We start from the raw sequence: 8558 nt of genomic DNA, 5'->3' as shown, positions 1-8558 counted from the left end.
ACAGCTGGGCCTGAGATCCATCTCTTCCCCAACTTGTGCTGTGTTCATTACCCCTGAGACAAATCACGTAGGGTCCAAGGAAGTGCTCACATGACCCCTGAGGGAGTTGGGAGCCCAATGTCTGGGTCTGCCATGGCCCACCCTGCCCATCTCAGATCAATTCCCTTCACCTCTTCACATCTCATCTGCCAACAGGTACAAAATTGCATTGCAGCTCCCTGAAACAAAGACGGCTCTTTATCAGCTTCCTTCTGAAGGAGTTTGGATCAAGACTGACCACAGCCACATTGGATGGGACCCTGATCCAGTGAGTGGCATCCCTGCCCATGGCAGGAGTTAGAACGAGATGACCTTTAAGGTCCCTTCCAAACCAGTCTGTGATTCCAGTCTATGATTCTCTCACCTGCTGGAGTTGAACTCCTACTTTTTGGTTCCTAAATAAGCCCTGTGACATCTCCAAGATATCAGGACCTAAAACTGCTGTGTGTAAGGGCACACATGTCCCGGGTGGAGGGAGCAATGCTCATGCCAGGAGGCAGAGGCAAAGATTTTACTACTAAAAAAGCTGCGGAGTGATTTCCCATCTCCATCCCAGGTAGATGAAGGGAGGGACAGCGGTGGCACGTAGGGTGTGAGGAGCACATCCTGCATGCAACTCTCACATCTGTGCAGCTCCAGCACCCCCGGCCAAGGGTGAATCAGTCCTTGCAGACACCATTTGTGCTTTTTGAAGATTGATCCAGCACGTGGGTACAACAGCCCTTCACTGCTCCTTCAGACCACCGGGTCAATCCACCCTGAGCACTCCTCTAGCTTAATAACACGCAGGGAGGTAAGGAGAGGTGAGAGGAGAAGGTTCAGACACGGGAGAAATTTAGACCAGCAACCTTCATCAGGTTTTTGGATACCAGATTTGAGCTCCGTGCTGAATCCCTTTGCACAGGTAAAGTGGAAAGGCATGAGTCCTAGTGGGAATTTGGCTAGTTGGCTTGGACTGCAAAGTCCAGCTTGCCTGGTCTAGGGACAGACCTGGCTGGCAGGGACTGTGCTCGGTAGTAAAGGAAAAGGATTTATCAGAGAGCTCATTAGAAAACATCTGGGCTCAGCAAATGACCTGGAATGCGACTGGGCAGCGGGGCGCTCCTCTTTTCCTGAGTCCCGGGAATGCAGCTCCCGCAGGGTACGACTCAAGCCAGCTGTTTCCTCTAATCCCATCAGCCTTCCCTTCCACAGGGGTTCGAAGGAGAAAGTCCCCTTCCCCCCCCCCCTTGGTGACTGGGATTAGTGGTTTCTCTGTAGTGCCGTGCCAATGCAATGCATTTTAGAGCCCTGGGGCAGCAGTAAAAACGTACCCCTTCCATCCCCGAGCAAGTCCAAGTGTGTTTAATCGTTTTATTTTCCACCTTGCCCAGTTGTTCCCTGCTCCCAGGCACTCCCAGGCCCCTCCGTCCCTCCCTCCCTCGCTTCCCCAGCAACTCAGGTCATGCACAATCCTTCTCCTATTCAGTTCATGTCTGCAGGGGCAGTTTCGAGCAGGGAGGGCTGGGAAGAACCTGTTGGGCTCCATTTGCAGGTGCCCTCTTCCCTATGAGTTCAAACAGCTTTTTTTACTTTCTACTTCAAAAATAACCAGTTTCCTCCAACTCCATTACAACCAGCTAAATCCCTTCTGATAACTGTCTTATTTTCTGCTGCACAACTTCCCCCTGCTGCAATCACTCATTAATTATTTTTCTTGCAGCACTGCCTGAGGGCCCCAGCCAAGCTCAGGCCTCGTCACAATAGGTGCTTGTATGTGTTTAAAGACGGTTCTGGCACTGAAGCTCCTACAAACTGACAACCAGCAGGACAAACTTAGAACATCCACATGTGTGCAGGGAACATTTTGCACATCACTGAAAGGAAACCAGCACCCGCCTGCAACGGGGTGACTCACGGAGCAATGTAGCACTGCTCTTGCATGGAAAGAGCCTCATGCACAAACCCGCTGGCCTTAAAGAAAAGCACCCAATATCAAAAGTCTGAAAGGGCAAATTTTTGAAGGTCCTGCTATAGCAAGAATCAGCATTTTTTAAAATCAGGATAACAAAGAAAAAAAAAATATATATATGTATTTTTTATCAGATTAAACTTCTCTGCTCCCAGTACCCCCACCTTCCAGAAGACAAATGCAGATATAATTCTTAAAGTGATAATGTGATTTTCATAGTTTAGAGGGTGTGGTTCCTAAAATCAGAAATGTGGACCCCTGAGAAATCTGCTTTCATTGCCTTTCTTCCTCCTGCCTTGGAGCAGGACTGTGATTTTTGAGACTACTATTGCAGCTGATGAGGAATGGAACGAAACTGGCCAGGAGTTCCCAGCTTGTCACTGCTTTCCTGAACATGCTGAGACATCTGTGTTAGACCAACTTTTCATTGTTGAAGTTTTAATTTCAGTAGCAGAGGCTGCAGTGGCTGCTCCAATGTGCAACAAGAGTTAAATGTGAAGCCTCAGTGAAATACTTGTGTGCTCATCCGGTGCTTGGAGGAGTCACAGTGACCTTCCCTCCATCTGCCAGCCCACCTCTATTTATACCTAATATGGATATAAAATCCATGACTTTGCAGATAGTAAACTAGAGCCTCCCACAAACATTGTCGCCTGCGAGGATGCTCTCAGCAATTTAAAGGAATTATTTCTCATGCCTTAAAAGACCCCAGCGAACTCACTTTCCCTTGGTCTGATGTGGTACAAAGAGCAGGACTATGTGACCATTCCAGTGCACCTCAAGTCCTATCCCATTCCCACAGCTCCAGCCCCAGGCTTCCATCCACTATCCAAACATGCATTCATTGACATATGAAATACACCATCTCTCGACAGATTCTCTACGAAACCGTCATCTTCAGGGAGAATTAAACAAAAAATGGGCCCTGTGCCGGGAAAAAGGAGGAGGGGAAGCGCTCACCATCAGCCATCCCTCAAACAAACCCCAAGGAAAACAAGCTAAAAGGGAGGAGCTGAAGAACAAAGCAGCAATGATCAGCACAGAAATAGGTTGTCTTCCATCTGAGATCCACACCAAGGACATCTTCAGGGAGTGTCTAGTGAGGTGGGTCCTTGAGCTAAAAACATTCTGCCTTCAGTTCAAACCAGATTAAGCCATGGGACAGAGACTCTGCAGGAAACCTTTGTGGCCTTACAAACTGCAGAGAATTTATGGCCAACAAGCGCAGTCGGATCATTTGGTCTGAATCTATGTGTGGTACAGGTCATTTGATTTCACCCAGTCTCTCCCAGGTGGAGCTCAGTAACTTCCATTTAAGACACCGAGAGCTGAAAAATCCTCCCATTCCTCTCCTAGCTCATCCCAGTCTCTGTCTGTAGCTGTCTCACTGCTCATCTGCACAAGTCAAGGTCCAGCCTCCAGTTCTTGCTTCTTGTTGTGCCTCTCCCTGATAGCAGCAATCCCTTCAGTTCAGCAATCCCCATGGGCTTCCATAACCTCCAAGTTCATGCCTTCTCCAGGTATGACCAGTGTTTGTTGCATCTGGATGCTGAACTTCGCATTTGACTACCAAAATCTATGTTGCTCCACTTTCCTTTTCATTTACATAGAATTTCACCAAATAGCAGTTGTTTGTCTGCCACCATTTTTATATTTACTTCCAGACAACTAATTAAAATTAAAATATAAGCATTATGCTGAGTCCTGAGGGAGACACAGCATTCATAGACCCAAGCACCAGTGTTTACAAATCAGACACAGGGCCATTAGGACATGAAATTATTTTCTTCTCCTGTGGTCTCAAACTTTGAACACAGGAAGAGGCTGCTCAAGAGAGAGATGACACAACCCACAGCACTCACTTTCAGCCTGAGCCTCTTTTCCCCTCACTCCATTGGTAACTACAGCCCTTTCCCCTTATTTCTGTGCTCTGGCACATTGTCCTGGAGAGAAGTGTAGGAGTTTGGCAACCAATCATAACTGGACCCCTAAATCATAGAATCTTAGAATGGCCAGGGTTGGAAGGAAGGAACCTTCAAAATCATCCAGTTCCCAACCCCTGCCATGGGCAGGAACACCCTCCAGTACCCACCCAACCTGGCCTTGGACACTTCCAGGGATGGGCCAGCCACCGCTGCTCTGGGCAACCTGTGCCAGGGCCTCCCCACCCTCACAGGGAAGAATTTCTTCCTAATATTGAACCTAAACCTACTCTCTGTCAGTTTGAAGCCCTTCCCCCTTTTCCTGGCACTCCAGGCCCTTGTAAATAGTCCCTCTCCATCTTTCTCATAGCTCCGTTCAGATACTGGAAGGGGCAATTAGGTCACCCCGGAGCCTTCTCTTCTCTAGGCTGAACAATCCCAATTCTCTCAGCCTTTCCTCACAGCAGATGTGCTCCAACCCTCTAATCAGTTTGGTGGCCTCCTTCAACCCAAATCCTCAGGGAGTAGTAATGGCTTTGGGTTAAGCTGTTTATCACTACTAACAACTTCAAGTGCAACATCGAGAAGGAGGAAGAATATCCTCTAAAACCTCTAAAAAGAAACACACTCTTTCATATGATTTATGAACGGAATTTGAACTGATCAGGGGCATGACCTTTTTCTGGAAAGGGGCATCCACTCAACGCAGAGCTGGAGGCTTTACAAGCGCTACCAATAAAGACTAGAGATGAAGAGTGATTTATTGGTCACCAACAACTTTCTCAGCATCTTTACAAGCTCCAGGAGGTGGGTATCCAGCACCACGAGGAACATCCAGCCCCAACAGCCTGCGGTGCTGTACAGCAAAGCGCTGACAGCCAGAAGTCACAAGAGAACAGCGATCTTACAGCTGAATTTCCATAAACTATGTTCCCATTTAGTTTCAATCTCAGTTAAGCATTTCTCTGTGGGTGGGCTATAGGCTGGACTCTTGGAGCAGTACAGACACAGCTGCCTACATGGGCTGGCGTGCCAAAATCTGCACCAGTCCCATTTCCAAAGGCAGGAATGGGGTGGGAGACAAGGAGAAAGTTTATTTCTTGCTGTGGGATCTGTGTGGTGGTGATGGAAAGTAACAAAACTCAGCCATTCAGCAGTTCAGATTGCTGCTGAAAAATGGGGTTTTCCCAGCAGGTCACGGATCATGGGTTCCCCAGCTCCACCATGAGCTTCCCCCTTCCAGCTACAGCATCAGCTGTACCTCATGGTTGGTCACTACGACAACCAGTCACCTTTAGTCCACCTGTGCGCGCACAGTATTTGCATTTGCAAACCAGAACCTTTGTGCTTTGTTCTGCATTGCTCCAAAAACTCAGAGGGAACCCAGTACAAATATCTGGGAAACCAATTTCTTCTCCTTTGGAGAACCATCCATGTGAACTCTCTGGAAGAGCTGAGTTACACCATCACTGCTGTGCTTCCACTACTGGAGAGAGACTATTTAGAAGAGCATGTAGTGACAGGACAAGGGGGAATGGATTCAAACTGACAGAGATTGGATAGACTGGATATTAGGGATAAATTCTGCCCTGTGAGGGTGGTGAGGCCCTGGCACAGGTTGCCCAGAGAACCTGTGGCTGCCCCAGCCCTGGAAGTGTCCAAGGCCAGGTTGGATGGGGCTTGGAGCAACCTGGGCTGGTGGAAGGTGTCCCTGCCCATGGCAGGGGGTGGCACTGGATGAGCTTTAAGGTCCTTTCCAACCCAAACCGGTCTGGGATTCCACAGTACTGGAATGCTGCTGCCCCCTTGATACCTTCCCTCTTCCTTGATCTGTTACCTAAATTCACATTTAAAGTAGATTTACTACGGAGATATAAAGAATTGGGAATAAGTTTCAATGTTTTCTCTCCTTATCAGATTCAGATTTACAACAAAGTCAATATTGAAAATCCCAGTGGTTTACACCTATTAGTGATTCCAGAAGCAATCACCCCCTGGACATTAAAATGGAATTCCTAAATTAACAGAGATTAGCCCCTGAGAATTTGGGGCAATTTGAGGATAGCAAAGGGTGGCAGAACATACTCTTCTGGGCAAGTGGGCAGCCTTCCCTCGAGACTCCCTCACCTGCCAAGTGAAAAACCAGTCAGAAATGAAGGGCTGATGGAGTCAATGGCTCCAGACTTAAATCTGAGTCCCGGCTCCATGCCACATTCCCTCCCCGAGTTATCCCTGACCTTGCCTACAGCGTCTCCCATCTTTAAAATGGGAATTACAAACCCTCCCACCTCCCTCCAGCCCATCTGTTTAGTTTGTAAGTTCTCCAGGGCAGAGGCTGGTTTTTATTTGTGTGTACAGCACCACATACAGCCGGGTCCTGCTCTTGGCCCCAGCTCCAGGCAGGACTGGAACACAAAGCAATGACGGTATCTTGATCAAACATGAGCAACTCGGATAAACAAGAGAAAAGCAGCTTGATATTTTTTTCCCCGCTGTCTCTGCTTTCCGTGACTTGTTTATTCATCTCAAAGCCTCAGCAGACATCTAATCAAGCTGTTAAAGAGGCAGATTTGTGGTCAGTCGAGCACTTGGGGAGTTGTTAAACGTTCAAAACCAGTTCTTGTCAGCAAACAGCTTTTTTTTTCCTTACTCACTGCATACTCACCATTTTCCTATTAAAATCGTGATACAACTTCTCTACTAAAAGGTCTCATTAAGTCTGGGTAGGGACACCTGCCTTTTTTAGGCCTATCTTGTTTGCACTTTCTGGGACCAATCCAAATCACGCCACAGACGACGCAATGATTTCAGCAGGCTTAAGAAAGAAGGAAAAATGTGATAGTTTCCAGATGAGTGTATTATACTAAATTTAACATGCCTTTTGGTACTTAGAATTTCCACTTTGCCCCCCTTCCATTTATGTAATTAGAAATCAAGCAGCAGGAAACTGTTCCTATTCCAACCTCAGTTGGGAATGGTATGGTCTCATTCCCACAGAGGGAAACAGGAGACTTGTCCTCACAAGATATTTTGCACAGCTTACATGGACAGGTTCAAAAATAGGCTTGGAATAATATATCTCTAATTAAATAAAGCAAAACAAATACAGACCCTTTATGTGGTAGTTATATGTGCATATACATATATATATACATACATCAACACAGACGACAACAAGCAAGGCAGCTATGAAAAAACCCAAAAAATTAAGTTTTACCCCATTTAAGAAGCAATGACAAATTAAATTTCCACTTCTAAAATTGTGCAATTTTTCCACGCTCACTCTTGTTGACCTCACATTGATGAGTAAGAACATTTATTCTGATTATTCTCACTCTGGCAATAAAGGACGTGTAAAGGAATCAGTATCTACAATTGATTTCTCTGAGTTCCAGGGCCAGAAGAACCTCTTTGTCACAGGCCACAGGAGGTCAAAGTAAGAATTAACTCTGGGAAGTCCTGTTTGAGCTGAAGCAGAGCATGTGAGGGCAGGACAACTCGTTACCAGGGACACTAAATAAAAACTGAACTCATCATTGCAGCCCAAATGACACAGCATGAGCTGAAGCTTTTCCTGCATGTTGACAGTCGTTATATTCAGTTGCCACTGCTTTTGGTTCTCCTGGTTCTTGCCCAGGCTGCTGCTCTTCTCTCCAGTGGATCCCACTGGCTTCCCAGATTGCAGCATACACACAGAGAACTCCATAAAAGCCCTTTCCAAACCACAGAGGAGCTATGGCTCCAAAGTACATAGTTCAAATTAAAAATTGGGGCTGGATAAAATGATTCAAAAGCAGCAAGAAAGAAAAGATATCCTGTTTTCAATGGGCTGTTTTGCCCTGACTGATGAATGCAGTCCAGCAAGGGAGGAGGTGGAAAAACAAGGACATGCTGGAGCAATGGTCCTGGATGGTATCATGCTCTGACAGTCCTAATGCTGCTCTGGCACTGCAGTGAATCTATTTCACAAGTCCTTTGCTCCGGGCGAGCTCCTCAGTGTCTGTTGACTCTGGGCACAGCTCAGCATGTTTCTCCAGTTTGCAGGATCCACACAGCAGCGCTCAGGAGAGGTGGGAATGCAGGACTTGCTGCAGCACCCAGAGCAAAACTCAGTAAGATAAGGAGTTCCTCAAGCCCTCTCAACTGCCCCTCAGTTCATCCCCGTCCTTTTTTGCCGTAGTTTAAAAAACAAATATTGCACAACATGTTTTCCTTTGTGTACTCGTCACTTTTCCATCTATCAGCACTCACTGTGAAGCAGAACAGGCTTTCAATAAAGCCAAGTTCCATATCAGTCTATCCCATTCCCTTTCTATCTTGGGAGACATGCATTTATTCCGTGTGCTATATGAACATGCAGCAAGTGTGGGACAAAGAAATGAGGTCCTGGAGAGCCATTTTCATAGCTAGAAAACTGTGCTCAGTAAAGAAGCAGCAAAGACAACCTCCTGAGTCAGGAGAACACCAGACAACATGCCAACAAGTCATCATGAGGACTGGGGTAAATGTAAAATAGAAGTGAAGCACTTGGACCAGTGACTTGTCAAGGTAATAAAGAGTTTTAAATACTTGTGACCCACTCCCAGACACTGAAACCTCTCTGTTTTTTCCCCCCTCTTCAGTGGGAGAACAATCAGCCTCACAGG

Source organism: Lepidothrix coronata, unplaced genomic scaffold (assembly GCF_001604755.1).
Source record: "Lepidothrix coronata isolate B3197 unplaced genomic scaffold, Lepidothrix_coronata-1.0 Scaffold214, whole genome shotgun sequence".
Taxonomy (NCBI): Eukaryota; Metazoa; Chordata; class Aves; order Passeriformes; family Pipridae; genus Lepidothrix; species Lepidothrix coronata.
Note: the sequence above shows the minus strand (reverse complement) of the source record.